The sequence below is a fragment of the Oncorhynchus masou genome, chromosome 19 (assembly GCF_036934945.1).
Source record: "Oncorhynchus masou masou isolate Uvic2021 chromosome 19, UVic_Omas_1.1, whole genome shotgun sequence".
NCBI classification, from domain to species: Eukaryota; Metazoa; Chordata; class Actinopteri; order Salmoniformes; family Salmonidae; genus Oncorhynchus; species Oncorhynchus masou.
Genome location: NC_088230.1, coordinates 9267607 through 9283829, shown reverse-complemented (window position 1 = coordinate 9283829; position 16223 = coordinate 9267607). Strand labels below are relative to the sequence as shown.

At 41.4% G+C, this 16223-nt stretch overlaps 1 long non-coding RNA gene across 1 annotated transcript in view; it reads right to left on the bottom strand.

Moving 5' to 3' along the window:
- LOC135505535 (uncharacterized) overlaps positions 1-7462 on the bottom strand; it is a 45021-nt gene extending 37559 nt beyond the window's left edge. Inside the window, exon 1 of the long non-coding RNA XR_010450280.1 lies at positions 7227-7462. This is a non-coding gene — a long non-coding RNA (uncharacterized LOC135505535). The remainder of the gene's footprint in view (positions 1-7226) is intronic.
- Positions 7463-16223: the final 8761 nt, after the last annotated feature.

Here is a 16223-nt window from a genome sequence, read left to right as displayed (position 1 = left end):
ACCTTTGGTAGCGATTACAGCCTCAAGTCTTATTGGGTAAGACGCTAAGAAGCTTAGCACACCTGTATTTGGGGAGTTTCTCCAATTCTTCTCTGCAGTAGTTGGTGGGGAGCGTCGCTGCACAGATATTTTCAGATCGTTTGAGAGATGTTTGACCATGTTCAAGTCCGGGCTGGGACACTCGAGGACATTCAGGGACTTGTCCCAAAGCCACTCCTGGGTAGTCTTGGCTGTGTGCTTAGGCTCGTTGTCCTGTTGGAAGGTGAACCTTCGCCCCAGTCTGAGGCCCTGAGTGCTCTGTAGCAGGTGTCCCAGTCCGTGCCGCTTAAAAACATCCCCACAGCATGATGCTGCCACCTCCATGCTTCACAGTAGGGATAGAGCCAGATTTCCTCCAGACATGGCGCTTGGAATTCAGACCAAAGAGTTCAATGTTGGTTTCATTAGACCAAATAATCTTGGTTCGTATGATCTGAGAGTCCTTTTGGTGCCTTTTGGCGATGAGTGGCACTCTACCATAAAGGCCTGGTTGGTGGAGTGCTGCAGAGATGGTTTTCCTTCTGGAAGGTTCTCCCATCACCACAGAGGAACTCTGTAGCTCTGTCAGAGTGACCATCGGGTTCTTGGTCACCTCCCTGACCAATGCTATTCTCCCCCGATTGCTCAGTTTGGTCGGGCGGCCAGCTCTAGGAAGAGTCTTTGTGGTTCCAAACATCTACAATTTAAGAATGATGGAGGCCACCCTGTTCTTGGGGACTTTCAATGCAGCAGACATTTTTTGGTACCCTTCCCCAGATCTGTGCCTCGACACAATCCTGTCTCAGAGCTCTACGGCAATTCCTTTAACCTCATGACTTGTTTTTGTTTTGCACTGTCAACTGTGGAAACGTGTGAAAACCTTGTGAAGACTTACAGAAAACGTTTGACCTCTGTCATTGCCAACAAAGGGTATATAACAAAGTATTGAGAAACTTTTGTTATTGACCAAATACTTATTTTCCACCATAATTTGCAAATAAATTCATTAAAAATCCTACAATGTGATTTTCTGGATTTTGCTTTCTCATTTTGTCTGTCATAGTTGAAGAGTACCTATGATGAAAATTACAGGCCTCATCTTTTTAAGTGGGAAAACTTGCACAATTGGTGGCTGACTAAATACTTTTTTGCCCCACTGTATAGTGCCTAGTGTATAAAAAGCTGATGGGCTCCTCTTTTTAATAGAGGCCATCGCTCTGTTTTCTCTCGCAATTGCATAGCCTATAGAAATGTTGCGCAACATGAGCTCATGGGCTCTCATGACGTGTTTGATTAGATGTTCGATTACATTTACATTGATGTCAGAGTGATTAGAGAGACAATAGAGTGCTGGGTACCAGGCAGTTAGCAAGTTTGGTAGGCTACTAATGACCATCAGCAGCATCAGAGCTTGGAGAAGCCTAACTACCGTGACTAAATGGTCACGTAGAATCTGTCTGCCTTCATGATTCGTGACCGCCGGTGTGGCGGTAAGACGGTCATCGCAACAGCCCTAACCGGAGCTCAAATTTGAGTCTCATAGCAAAGGGTCTGAATACTTATGTAAATAAGGTCTGTTTTTTTATACATTTGCAAATATTTCTAAAAACCTGTTTTCGCTTTGTCATTATGTGGTAATGTGTGTAGATTGATGTGGGGGAAAAATGATTTAATCAATTTTAGAGTAAGGCTGTAACATAACAAAATTAGGAAAAAGTCTAGGGGTCTGAATACCTTCGGAATGCACTGTATATGTGGAACTGTGGAAGCTCCATCTGCAGTCAAATTTCCGCAGAGGCTGGGTGTCTGTCTGTGACATCTCTGATCATATCCACTGTCAGACTGTCACAGCTGTAGACAGTGACACCTCTGACAATTAAATATGTCTAAATAGGATTTAATAGAGTAGTGTAGGTAAAACAAAAATGTAATTATGTTGAAAATCTATAATAAAATTCCCCAACATATTAGGGCATGGCTTCCGTAAAATGGATAAATATGTACAGTATGTGTTGCTCCTAGGAAGTGATACAGTGGTCAATACTTTTTAGTTACGCATCACACTCCATTTTAGGCATTTGGTCTGAAGGATTTTTACGAGCATCAAAACATGAGGGGGGAGGGCTTTTTGTTGTTCATATTTTGGTAGTCTTCTTACCTGGAGCAGTATCAAGGAATGAGAATCTCTGAGGACTGTAGGATGAAGAGTTTACTTATTTTGGCCTGGTATACTGACTCAGTTGGATTTGTTGCATTTGCTTTATCTGGTTGACTTTTCTTTTATTGCTATTCAGGCTGATAACTGCACATTTATGACTAGTTTTATGTTGTCACCTCCAAGTTTTCAACACTTCAGTCTCACACTTCCACTTGTTTTTTGCTTAAATAAAAATTTTGGCAAACTCTTTACTTTACTTATTAATTTATCGCTGGCATTAGTTGGTGTGTTGATGTCGTTTTGAATTCAAACATCAGACCAATGTTGTAAAAAGCAGTCTAAAATAGCACATTTATTTCAGCATTCAGTAGTATCTAAAATGTTGATTTTAAGTACAGTCGTTCTTGTCTTTAGCCTCCTCCTCAGAGTTTCCCCAGATAACTTGAACAGAGTTAAAATGTCAGAAGACGGGAGACATTGTGGAACATTAAAACCTCCATCACACGTCCTCTTTTTAAACTCACACAAGTCGGACTGCGAGGACTGAAAGCCTTGCTCCCGTGGCGTGTGTCACGCTCTGAAGACTGACTGATATCTGTCAACATTAGGTAGATTCTCAGCTTTCGCTAAAACAGGCATTATTGGGCTACAGAGACTGCACTTCATGATTTGGCCTTGTTTTAGATTTGATTAATTAAGAAATGCTATTAAGAGATGCTATCGGCCATGACAGAATTCAAATGTGAGTTGGTTTTGGGGTGTGGTTTGATGTGGTTGTCTAAATAAACCCACCCAACGGAAAACTGGTACGGTTTCAGTCATTCCGTGACATTCCATTTTTTCCTATCTCATAATACACAGTTTTAGTCGAGACTGACTATATGACCAAAATTATCCTATTTACACTTTGTAATCAATTTTGACACTAGAACACATGTTTCTGATTCATATTGATGCCACATAGATCCTGTTCAAAATGAGAAGTATCTTTTAAGGGACAGTCGCTCTTTAATGTTCTGGCCCTGGTTTCCCAAAAGAATCTTAAGTCGAAGTTCATCATTAGAGCATTTCCCAGCCATTTCCCAAAACAGTCTTTTTTAATGTCCAATCGTCCTAACAACAGCATACCACGTGTATGGTGTTATGTTATGGGCAGGCATAAGCTACGGACAACAAACACAATTGCATTTTATCGATGGAAATTTGAATGCATTGAGATACCGTGACGAGATCCATTGTCATGCCATTCACCATTACCTCATGTTACAGCATGATAATGCACAGCCCCATGTTGCAAGAATCTGTGCACAATTCCTGAAAACTGAAAATGTCCCAGTTCTTCCATGGTCTGCATACTCACCAGACATGTCACCCATTAAGCCTGTTTGGGATGCTCTGAATTGACATGTACGACAGCATGTTCCAGTTACCGCCAATATCCAGCAACTTTCAGCACAGCCATTGAAAAGGATTGGAATAACATTCCACAGGCCACAATCAACAGCCAACTCTGCGAAGGAGATGTGTCGTGCTGCATGAGGCAAATGGTGGTCACACTGTGATACTGACTGGTTTTCTGATCCATGCCGCCACCTCTTTTTTAAAGGTACATTATTTGTGAACAACAGATGCGTATCTGTATTCCCAGCCATGTGAAATCCGTAGATTAGGGCCTAATGAATTTATTTAAAATGACTGTTTTCATAATATAAACTGTAACTCAGTAAAGGCTTTTAAATTGTTGCATGTTGAGTTTATATTTTTGTTCAGTATAAAATCTAGATTTTTAGCCAAAATATTGACATCACTTTCATATGTGCAATCGATAGACCTACCTAGTAGGGCACATCTGAGCCGCTTCATTATTCTGTTAGGCCCAGACCAGCTACTATTATCTAAAAGTTCACACATTTCACTGTAGCCCAACCAATAATTATGGTTAATTATTTTAATTACTTAAATTATTTGTAGAATATCTGTAGGCCTACTTGAAGCTCAATTCCTCTCTGCCATTAGGCTGCAAAAATTGGTTGAGCAGAAAACCATTGTCATCATATCCTATTTTTAGGTAACCTTGTAACGGGGTGCGTACTGACAGCAGAGAAGTCAGGCGCAGGAGTTTAATAAACATAAAACCACCGTAAACAGAATAATCAATGAATGGGTCAAACAAAACCCAGTATCCACCAGCATAACGTATACAAGCACTACAAGAAACAATTCCGGGCAAGGACATGGGGGGAACATAGGGTTAAATACACAACATGTAATTGATGGAATTGAAACCAGGTGTGAGGGAAGACAAGACAAAACCAATGGAAAATGAAAGGTGGATCGGCGATGGCTAGAAGGCCGGTGACGCCACCCGAAGGAGAGGGACCAACTTCGGCAGAAGTCGTGACACACCTTGATATTTTCTATAGAGAATGAGGGAACGAGCAACTTTGATTTGGCTTTACTTGTTCTTGCTCAGCAGTTTACACAACCTGAAGAAATGTAGAATTTATTTAATCAATCATTGCATACAAAATAGCACGGGAAAACACTTGGAATACATAACACAAGAAAAACAGAATACAAACACTTAAATACATAATAGGCTGCAGAACATTAACTTAATGGGAAAACTCTTTCGCCTATATTCTGGAATCATTTTCAGCATAGGACAGCTCCTGTAAGGACACAGTTAAGTTTCAATCTGTAACGAGTGCACTACGTGGTGTTTTGGGAAACCGGTGTGACATTTTCGGAAGTTATTTTTAGCAGGGCTCTTACCTAAAGAAAAAAATCCGAAGTCTTAAACCTGGTTCAGGCTTCGAATCCTTGAATTAATCTCCACACTTCGACCTTATTTCTGAGTTCACACCGGGCCTTTGGCTGCAAGCCTATCGGGAGATAGACTGTAATTATATAATGGTGACTTTAAAAAAGCATTGATGGAAAAAGTACTTCATTGTCACACATGATGAAAAGTAAAGATTCCTTAACTGAAAATTGAATGTCACCCAGTAAAATAATACTTCAGTAAAGGTCACTAAAAGTATCTAGCTTTAAATGTACTTAATAAGTAGTGGTGGAAAAAGTACTCAATTGTCATACTTGAGTACAATTAAAAGTACAAGCAAATGCCATGAATCAAACCATGTTATTGACCATATGGGCAGTTTGCTCAAACAAGTCAAGATTTGATCGATAAATCAATCAACCAATCAATTAATGAATGCATCAATCAAGCAATCTTCACTGTCTCCAGAGGGAATTTGGCCCAGTTCTTTTTGCCTCCTCTGCAGTTATCTGTCACGCTGTATGTCAGTGGCACCTCCACATCGCTCAGCTCAGTCAGGAGTCAGGACCACAGGCTCTAGAGACAGCTGGATGCCATTACACCTTCACCCCCATGTATCAGTTATATCTCATAGAACACAGAACGGAGCCATAGGTACGGTGTCCATATTAGGACAGCCTCAAACTCAGGAATTGGTATCAGCCACCAATGAGGACCACAATGGAAATAATCCTGGATTATCTTTTGAATGTGTGTATCATTGTTATCACATAGTTGAGCCAAATCTATATGCATTTAAAAAAAAAAATCAAATAAACATATTAGTCATTCAGGCTGTCCTAACATGGACACAATGCGAGTTACACTTGGCATTGGAGCTGCAGGAAGGCAATCAGTGTAGATGAAGGGGAGGAGACAGGTTAAAGAGAGCCAACCGTATCCATAAGATATAATGTGTGTGTGAGACAGTACCTGTCTTTCTCTCGGGTTTCCTCAGAAAAATGTTTACCAATTACATTATTGTAAAGCTGATTACATTATGATTGAAACCATAAACGTCTCTCTTTATGAGGTGCAGTCTTAGAAAAAAAAGTGAAAGTAGAACTGTACTGTGAGAACGGGAGGTAGGTAAAGTCAGTCACCTTATCCATCAGTGATGTGTCGACCTACTTGGGTGATTCATGGCGGCCATTTTGTTACAAAACTCTCACCACAAATCAGTTTCCTGCCATGGGTAAGGGGAATGACACACACACTCAGCTCTCAGTCAGTCAACACAGGAAAAACTTGAATATGAGTGTATGAGTGTCAGGCAAAAGAGCGAGACAAGTTTCCTGAGAAGAAATCCTGTGCTAGAGGAATCACTGCCTGGCAAAGATAGCCAGGGTTAAATGTCTAGATTTTCTCAAGTCTTGAGTTGGTATTTTTCTAAAATCTTCAATTATTCAGAGGCACATCTTGACAGTAAGCTGCAATGCTGATTACATTTTTTTAGGTAGATTTTTTTCCTCCACCAATTGCAGTGATTGTGTTATACAGAGGGCTTTCAGCAAGGTAGCCTTTAGAAATGATTTATTATGTTCCTATCAAGTGAAAGGAGGAGAATTCACTTTGGTGTGCCTCGACATCACTCCTGCTGCACAAAGTGTTTCCACGGAGGACAATTGTCCTAACTTGTCGAAAGTCAACGTATTACTTTGAATTTATTGCTTCTCAAGTTTTAAAAGCCGTAATGTCCGGTTTTCCCCATCTTTCTCTGCGAAATGAACAGTAATGTTGGCAGAATAATAGACAGAAACCACCCTGTCTATTAAAACCCGCTAAAGTCAGAATGCCAAACGACACTGAAAGCAATTACTGTGTGTTTCAACACTCTTTTCATAGAGGGCTCCATCTCGAGAGCAGTCGAGCCACTCACTGCTGCAGCATATGCTACTCATTCGTTTCCTCCATTACCATATCCTGTTGGAGTTTATCCAATCCAAGCCTTTACCTATCATAGATGCTCTATTCTCTTATTCTGTATATGCCACCACCGTGTCAATGTATCAGCAGGGGATTAGACACATCTTCCATGCAAACGTGTCTTTGTTTCCACCCCCCTCTCCCCTCCTCCTCCACCACTGCCCCCCCCCATCCGCCTCAGATGTGTTCAAGTAACCATCCCTCAAACAATGATTACCCAGAACTCTCTCTGACCCCAGATGGATGACTTCGGAGCAGTATGATTAAGAAAGAGAAAATAGAGAAAAGAAAGAGACTCACTTCTCGTCCTCCTTCGCCCATGTATTCCTCGACTTTCAGGGAGTGTGAATTCAGCACACACAAAAAAAGGGATGGAAGGTGAGCATTCTCTATTCCTCTGCAAGAACAAAGCCGTTGTTGAATGTCAGAAAGGCCCAAGTACTCTCCATTTAAAAACTGTTTGATTTTTTTCTCCACCACTGTTTCATCTCCCATGATATTTCCTCACTGAATCTCCCTCTGGCAGTTGAACTCTGAGTGGGTTGCCTGTTAATTGGATTCAGATTGCCATAATAATATAGCGGCGCTGTGTGTGTTTGTGTGTGTGTGTGTTTTATAGCCTACCATTCGGTCTGGCTGGGGTTTAGGGTTGGAGTTATTACTCTAAGATATGTAACTGCTCATATACTGTAGTTGATTGTGTGAGAAAGTCTGCACTCTGCTGTGCGTGTGTACTATTCGGTCTGGCTGACTTGGGGGTTTAAGATTGGAGAGTTATTACTGTAAATATATAGTAGTCATATAGTTGATTATTGTGTGAGAACGTTGTCTGCTGTGCATGTGTTCGTTGAGAGCTACAGTGAAGACACTCTCTCCTAGGTCACCCGATTATTATCGCCTCAGGGCTGATGTCATTCACCAGTCAGTCAGTCCCCCCCGACCGACACGTGTTCCTCTGTCTCTGAGTGATCACTGCTGCAATTGTCCTGCTGAGTCAGCTGTGTGTGTGTGTGTGTGTGTGTGTGTGTTGGTGTGTGTGTGTGTGTGTGTGTGTGTGTGTGTGTGTGTGTGTGTGTGTGTGTGTGTGTGTGTGTGTGTGTGTGTGTGTGTGTGTGTGTGTGTGTGTGTGTGTGTGTGTGTGTGTGTGTGTGTGTTAGTGTCAAAGGGTTTGTGAATCACTTCGAAATGAGAGCATGTTTCTATCTGAGTGTATGTAATTGCGGGTAAAAGTGTGTGTGAGTTTTTATGTGCTTGTTTGTGGGGAGACTTGCCTCCTTTTGGGGGATGGCGTGGGGGTGTTGGTGGGAGGCGAAATTTGATTTCCCATCTTTAGTATGCCAGGACAAAAATCTTTGCTGCAAACAGAGTAGAGGGAAAGATAGAAAGAGTCAGCGAGAGAGGAGAGTGAAAGAGAGAGGGGGGGAAAGAAGACTCGGCTAGCACATAATGTTCTGAGAACCATTTATCTCTTGGATTTTGGTGAGAGTGTGGTTGCCCTCTGCTTATTTTGCATACAGCCTTCCCACAACGTTCCGTGTTGTCCAGCTATGGAACATTTTCAGCACATTTAAGGAACTTGAAAAAACAAACATTTTCTTGGTATTTCATTACTTTAGCAGAACTTTTCCTAAATGTTCGAACATTCTTACATTTAATGAAAATGTTGGCAATGTTCTAGGAATGTTCTCCAACTGGTTTGAGATTGGGAATGTTCTCAAATTGTTCGAAGAACATTAAGAAACAACGTTCTTCTGTGGGATTTTCAGTACTTCATCATTACGTTTCTGACAGGTTTCCTCATGGTTCTATTTAAAGTCATGTTCTCAAATTTTTCTGAGAACGTTAAGACAACTTTGAATAAAAACCACAAGAACACTTTAGTAACATTCAGAGAATGTTCTAAGAATGCTAATTAAAAACATACTGATTCTGTTCTCAGCATCAACAAAACTCTCTCTATCCTCTATCTTGTTATGTGTGTTGGCCACGCCCACTAATTGGCCACACCTGATCATAATGAGTGCTTGTTTCCTCTGAAATGGAAATTCATAAAAGTTAACCCAAAATTAGCTAGCAGTGTTAATTAAAGTCTTATTGTAACATTCAGAGAACGTTCTAAGAAAGTTATTCAAAATCCTTCAAATAACATATAATTTCCATCTCAGAGCATTAATAAAAACCTCCCAAGAAAACTTTCAAGTAACCAGAGTGAAACTTTCTCAAAAAATAAACGTTCCAAGGACATGCGAAACGTTCAATTCTGTTCTCAGAACGTTTATAAAAGATTCAGTTTTACCGGTCATAAAACTCATGGCTTCGGTCCAACAACCAATGTGATACCAAAAATATACATTCCCACAACTTCCAAGGAACCAAATGTGCTAGCTGGGGAGAGATATATATACGTGTGGTGCTGTGTCAAAGGCCCACATTTGTTTTCAATCTTCCCAAAGCAACCCTGAAACCCGAATCTCCTATTCTATTGGATGAAAGAAAAAATTGAACACAAATCTCCTTTTCCACCCCACAACCCCTCTCTCCTTTAAAATAATATTTTCTTTCACGGACAGAGAACATGTTTGATCATCTGCCTTATTAAAGGAGAGGGTTGCCTCAGAAGTACCTCACCGCTGTCACTGTCTGTCTCCACTGTTCCACCTGCCCTGTGCTGTGTGTGCAGGGGTGGGTGGGTGTGTGTGTGTGCGCACACTCCCTTCATTGATCAATAAGACATGTCACAGTTTGCATTAATACCACTGAGAGCACCCACTGTGGAATGTGCAACTCAGGGAAAATATTACAAGATGTAATTTCTTTATGTCTGAGCTGAGACCATGAACAGCTAATTTAAAGCCAGGAAACAGGGAGACCAAAGTTCCATAGTTTTTTTATATGTGCCCCCTTTTTTTCCCTCTTCATTTTTCAAGTGTGTCGGCGGGAGGCAACTTCAGTACTTTCCTGAACCAGGTTGTAAACCTAAATTGTGAAAATAATACCAGTTGGGGCTTCTTCATTTTTCGCCTTGTCCCTCTTGTCAGAGCTGTAATGATTTATCCAAGGGTTAGGTCAAGACCATTGTTTTACTGCTGGCGTTGGCGTGTTCACAGTTCCAAAGGCATTGTCTGTTTCCTCTGATTCTAATTGGCGCATCTTGACCATGAAGATTAGAAAGTGCTCGAGCCAACGTGCACAGGGAGTAAAGCCTTCAGAGACAAATGGATAGACTAAATTCCCACTTCCTGTCCCCATTGTCCAAGGAGAATATCCTGTTTATCGGCTGGGAAGAAACTTGAAAGGGAAATAACATTGCTGGCAACGACACCCAGGCCCTATGCAGAGCATTGGTCATACTTAAGCAACGAAAGGCATTTAATCAGATAAGAGAATAAACAAATGTTTGAAACTAAACAATTATAGTCTACTGGTCAAGATTAACCAACTTTAAATAAATATTTATTCTATGTAGAAGAAGCCGGCTGTTGCTATCCACCAGCAGTTTACCTCCCTAACTTTTTCTGGTCATCAGAAATATTTGCGTTGTTGAATTGTTTACTTGCAAATACCGACATTATGTAATCTTATTTGTACAGAAACACCCCCGGTACACATTGATGAATCTGGATGCCTCAAGAGGAAGCAGGTGTTTATTACCCAGCGCTCCCTCTTTGCATTGATGGATTAGCTTCTACAATTTACAGGCCGGTGGATTAGAATTCATAGCTTCTCTGACCATTGCTTATAAAACTGGAATCAGGAGCCAAGGGTGTGTGTGTGTGTGTGTACGTATACGTGCTTGCGTGTGGGAGTAAAGCTGGGGTGTGTTCAATGGGTCTACGCATTAGTTGGACAGGCGTATTAAGAAAGCTGATAGGCCTATAAAGCAGATAGATTATAAAAGGCTGAGTTATTGGTTATGGACAGAATGCATCCTGTTTTATTTAAAACTGTAGAAATGAACAGGCGTGGAGTACGGTTTTGTCAAAATGTTGCATTTATTTTATTGAATCTAGAAAGCCTGAAGAACAAATAAAAGCTGAGAGGGCCATCTTACATGGCGTGGGCTTGTTGAGGCCTTATACTCCACAGGGAACAAAGAGGAGTAGGGCTGTAAGTAAGAGTCTATAATCCCACTATAGAAAATGAGCTGACTCTGTGCCATGTTACCAAATAACTTTCAAAGTTCTGACTATTCCAAAAAGTTATCCCAAAGTGACATGGAATTCCTTACTTGAACATAATTACTCATTGTGTTATATTAGGCAGTGAAACTACTTGACAAAAGCAATCCAGGAAAGACACAAATGTTGGGCTGAAGCCACAGTATTGAAATAGTGAACTTTTCCACAATGCACATTTCACACCAGGGGAACTGATGGGGAAAGTGGCTCTTAATGCATGGGTCTCCCTCCTCAGCTCTCCTTAGCAAGATGATTAGCTTCGGTATTATGGGCCTGAAATGTGTGAGAGACTCATAAAAGTTCAGTGTTTCACTTTTCTCATTAGGTTGTAGTCAACTTCGATTTCCTGCATGAGCTAGGAGTGGCAGTGGCAGTGTCAGGTTAGGCTTGGTGGCTGCTTGCTGTGTTCTAAATATAAATCATGGCTGAATGGAATTACGCTGCCGGACCGACATCTGTATTTTAACTGGCCGATGGCCACCCCTCCCTCCTATCCCCTCCAGCCCTTAGCAACGGTTATGGGCTCCCACAAAAACACTAATTTATAGCCCTGTACAAAGAATACAACCGCCCTGCGCTGTGCTGCGTCGTAGACTGGCCTACTCAGAAAAGAGGAGGAATTGCTGTACAAGTCAAAAACAATATTTAGCAGATGAGGTCAGTTCTCCCATCATCCTCATGGTAGCATCAGCATGAGAAGTCGGCAGAAAATATTTTGCTTGGCAGGTTGCTTGACGTTTCGACCCGTATTTGTGTGTGTGTGCATGTGCGTTTGTCTTGGGTTTCTTCTCCTTCCTGTGCTGTGCCTTTGTTTTGACTTCAGGCTGCTTATTTTGCTATAGGCTGTCTGGCCAGTAGGCCTTCTAATTGTGAGAGTAGCTCAGTGGTATATTCGGGGAAAATGGGAGCAGCTCTCTGTTCTCTCTCCTTTACCACTGTGAGAGACTCCAATGTTTTGCCCAGGGTGGTTTGTGGCTTGTCAATGAGAAAGTTCTGGGATATAAAAAAAGAGAGGAAGAAACGGAAAGAGAATTTAAGATCCATTGAAAACTACAAAGTTAGATTTTAAACCTCCCGTTACGGACTCAACGTGTCAATGTATGGCTCATACATGCATAATAAAACATCTGCAGTCCTCTTCTCAGCGGAGAAAGGCACAGAATCCTTTCATTTTAACCTGCAGTCATTTCATGTCATGTAGTGAGCGTGTGCTCTGAAGCAAGTGGGATTGCCTCGCTACGTGACCTTACATGGAAAACTAAAATGCGTAGAAAACATTGATCAAATCCATGCATCCTTAAAACACATTTGAAATGTGATGTATTAGACCTCACTTGTAGTTTTCTTTATCTCTTTCAATAGCCTGCATTTCTCTGGAAGCAAGCAGAAAATGACGTGAGCCAAAGAAGGCATTCTAGTCTGACAAATATATTAGAAGACAATTGTCTGTCACATGGAATGACGCTGGAGAGACGAAGCAGATACGGGGAGTCAAACATTTAATAAGGAATGGACATGGAACGAGACAGGAACAGCGTCAGCATACAAGAAAACAAAGCCAAAAAACAATCATTGCAGAAGCGGGGAACAGAGCTGGGGAACTGACAAATATAGGGGAGGTAATAACAGGTGATGAGTGGTGTATTTTGTTAGAATTGTGGAATAAATTGCTCAATAGACAATACGTGTTTTACCAGGTATGCATCACGGGCACAACACACATATTGTTGATGCACTAGACACATGTATACTGCAAACTTTCACCCACTAACTTTTTAAATATTGCCCTACCTTTCTGTTGTTTCAATCATCCATCCCAATCAAATATTTCCATGTGTACATTCACCTTTTGTCCTTATAAGGGCACAAATCAGGTATTCCATGATAAGGGATGTCATAGAAACACATAGACTTAAACAGTTCATTCGGAGAGTATTCAGACCCTTTAACTTTTTCCATATTTTGTTACGTTACAGCCTTATTCTAAAATGGATTAAATCTGGGGTTTTCCTCATCAATGTACACACGATACCCTATAATGACAAAGCAAAATGTTGTTTTGGTGTGCAAATTTCTGAAAGAAAAAAACGGAAATATCACATTCACATAAGTATTCAGACCCTAAAGGGAAACTCAGTACTTTGTTGAAGCACATTTGGCAGCGAATACAGCTTGGCACACCTGTATTCAGGGACTTTCTCCCATTCTTCTTGACTGATCCTCTCAAGCTCTGTCAGATTGGATGGGGAGCGTCACTGCACAGATATTTTCAGGTCTCTCCAGAGATGTTCGATAGAGTTCAAGTCCACACTCTGGCTGGGCCACTCAAGGACATTCAGAAAAAGTGAACCTTTGCCCTAGTCCTGAGAGCTCTGGAGCAGGTTTTCATCAAGGATCTCTCTGTACTTTGCGCTGTTCATCTTTCCCACAATCCTGACTAGTCTCCCAGTCCCTGCAATTGAAAACATCCCCATAGCATGATGCTGTCACCACCGTGCTTCACTGTAGGGATGGTGCCAGGTTTCCTCCAGACATGATGCTTGGCATTCAGACAAAAGAGTTATATCTCAGACCAGAGAATCTTGTTTCTCATGGTCTGAGAGTCCTTAGGTGCCTTTTGGCAAACTCCAAGTGGGCTGTCATGTGACGTTTACTGAGGAGTGGCTTCCGTCTCGTCACTCTACAATAAAGGCCTGATTGGTGGAGTGCTTCAGAGATGGTTGTCCTTCTGGAAGGTTCTCCCATCTCCACAGTTGAATTTGGGAGCTCTGTCAGAGTGACCACCGTGTTCTTGGTCACTTCCCTGGCCAAGTCCCTTCTCCCCGATTGCTCTGTTTGGCTGGGCGACAAGCTTTAGGAAGAGTCTTGGTGGTTCCAAAGTTTGTCCATTTAAGAATGATGGAGGCCACTGTGTTCTTAGGGATCTACAATGATGCAGAAATGCTTTGGTACCCTTCCCCAGATCTGTGCCTCGGTACAATCCTGTCTCGGAGCTCCACGGGACAATTCCTTCGACCTCATGGCTTGGTTTTTGCTCTGACAAGCACTGTCAACTGTGGGACCTTATATAGACATGTGTGTGCCTTTCCAAATCATGTCCAATCAATTCAATTTACCACAGGTGGACTCCATTCAAGTTGTAGAAACATCTCAAGGATGATCAATGGAAACAGGATGCACCTGAGATAAATGTTGAGTCTCATAGCAAAGGGTCTGAAAAACGTATGTAAAAAAGGTTTTTCTGTTTTTATTTTTAATACATTTGCAGAAATTTCTCAACCTGTTTTTGCTTTTTGGGGTATTGTGTGTAGATTGATTAAGAAGAGAAAATATTTAACCCATTTTAGAAAAAGGATGCAATGTAACAAAATGTGGAAAAAGTCAAGGGGTCTGATTACATGACTTTAAAGGAGTAGGTCATTTGATACTAACATATACTCTAAATAGGTTATAACTGTCCATTGTATGAATTATACTATCACAATTCCTTGCTTGCCATATTAGTCTGTACAAAACAGGAATTAGCCACGACCACGTGCGAGGGACAATTGACAGGTGGATAAGGTTGCAAGGTTAAAGTGGGAGGCGGGATCAGATCAGCACAGCATTGTCCAATGAGGTTGGAGGCCAAGCATGTGCACAGCTCATTAACACCACAGAGATTTTCTTATTCTCTTTGTGTACACTACAGATGTTCGAGAACAATGACGTGATGACGCAGTACACAACTTCCGGGGATTGTGAGAGCTACTTTCAGAATTTCTGGCAACAAAAATAAACAGGTTAGTTCATCGATAAAAGTGCGAGTACATAACTTATGAGTCACTTGATGTTTCAGCATCTCAATCCACCGCGTCCGCCTTCCGCATCTGCGGTGGAAAGTTGCAGAGCTACAGCGCTGTTTGTCAGACCAGGAGACATCCTGAAAATCGCTCTTCTCACAAAAATCTCTGTAGCGTCTGAACAGTAATATGACCTACAAACCACTCTATGGAAAGATGAGACTCTCACGAACACGATGGTGCTCTCTGTTTTGTTTGTTCTGCATCCCCCCACAAGTGTCAGAGGACTCGTCAGTACCGGTTTAAAAAAATATATATGTATGGAAGAGGGTTAAATACAGTGCCTTCAGAAAGTATTCAGACCCCTTGACTTTTTCCATAATTTGTTGTGTTTAAAATTGACTAAATTGAGAAATTGTGACACTGACCTACATACAATACTCCATAATGTCCAAGTGGAATTACAGTTGAAGTCGAAAGTTTACATACACTTAGGTAGGAGTCTTTAAACTTGTTTTTCAAACACTCCACGCATTTCTTGTGAACAAACTATAGTTTGGTCAAGTCGCATGACAAGTAATTTTTCCAACACTATCACAATTCCAGTGGTCAGAAGTTTACATACACTAAGTTGACTGTGCATTTAAACAGCTTTGAAAATTCCAGAAAATGCTTTAGAAGCTTCTGATAGGCTCAATGACATCTTTTGAGTCAATTGGAGAGGTAGCTGTGTATTTATTAAAATCATTTGTAGACAAGTCTGGTTCATCCTTGGGAGCAATTTCCAAACGCCTGAAGGTACTACGTTCATCTGTACAAACAATAGTATACAAGTATAAACACCATGGAACCGCTCAGCCATCATACCGCTCAGGAAGGAGACACTTTCTGTCTCCTAGAGATGAGCGTACATTGGTGTGAAAAGTGCAAATCAATCCCTAAACAACAGCAAAGGACCTTGTGAAGATGCTGGAAGAAACAGGCACAAAAGTATCTATATCCACAGTAAAACGAGTCCTATATCGACATAACCTGAAAGGCCACTCAGCAAGGAAGAAGCCACTGCTCCAAATCCGCAATAAAAAAACCAGACTACGGTTTGCAACTGCACATGGGGACAAAGATTGTACTTTTTGGAGAAATGTCCTCTGGTCCGACGAAACAAAAATAGAACTGTTTGGCCATAATGACCATCGTTATGTTTGGAGGAAAAAGGGGGAGGCTTGCAAGCCGAAGAACACCATCCTAACCGTGAATCAAGGGGGTGGCAGCATCATTTTGTGGGAGTGCTTTGCTGCAGGAGGAACTGGTGCACTTCAGAAAATACATGGCATATT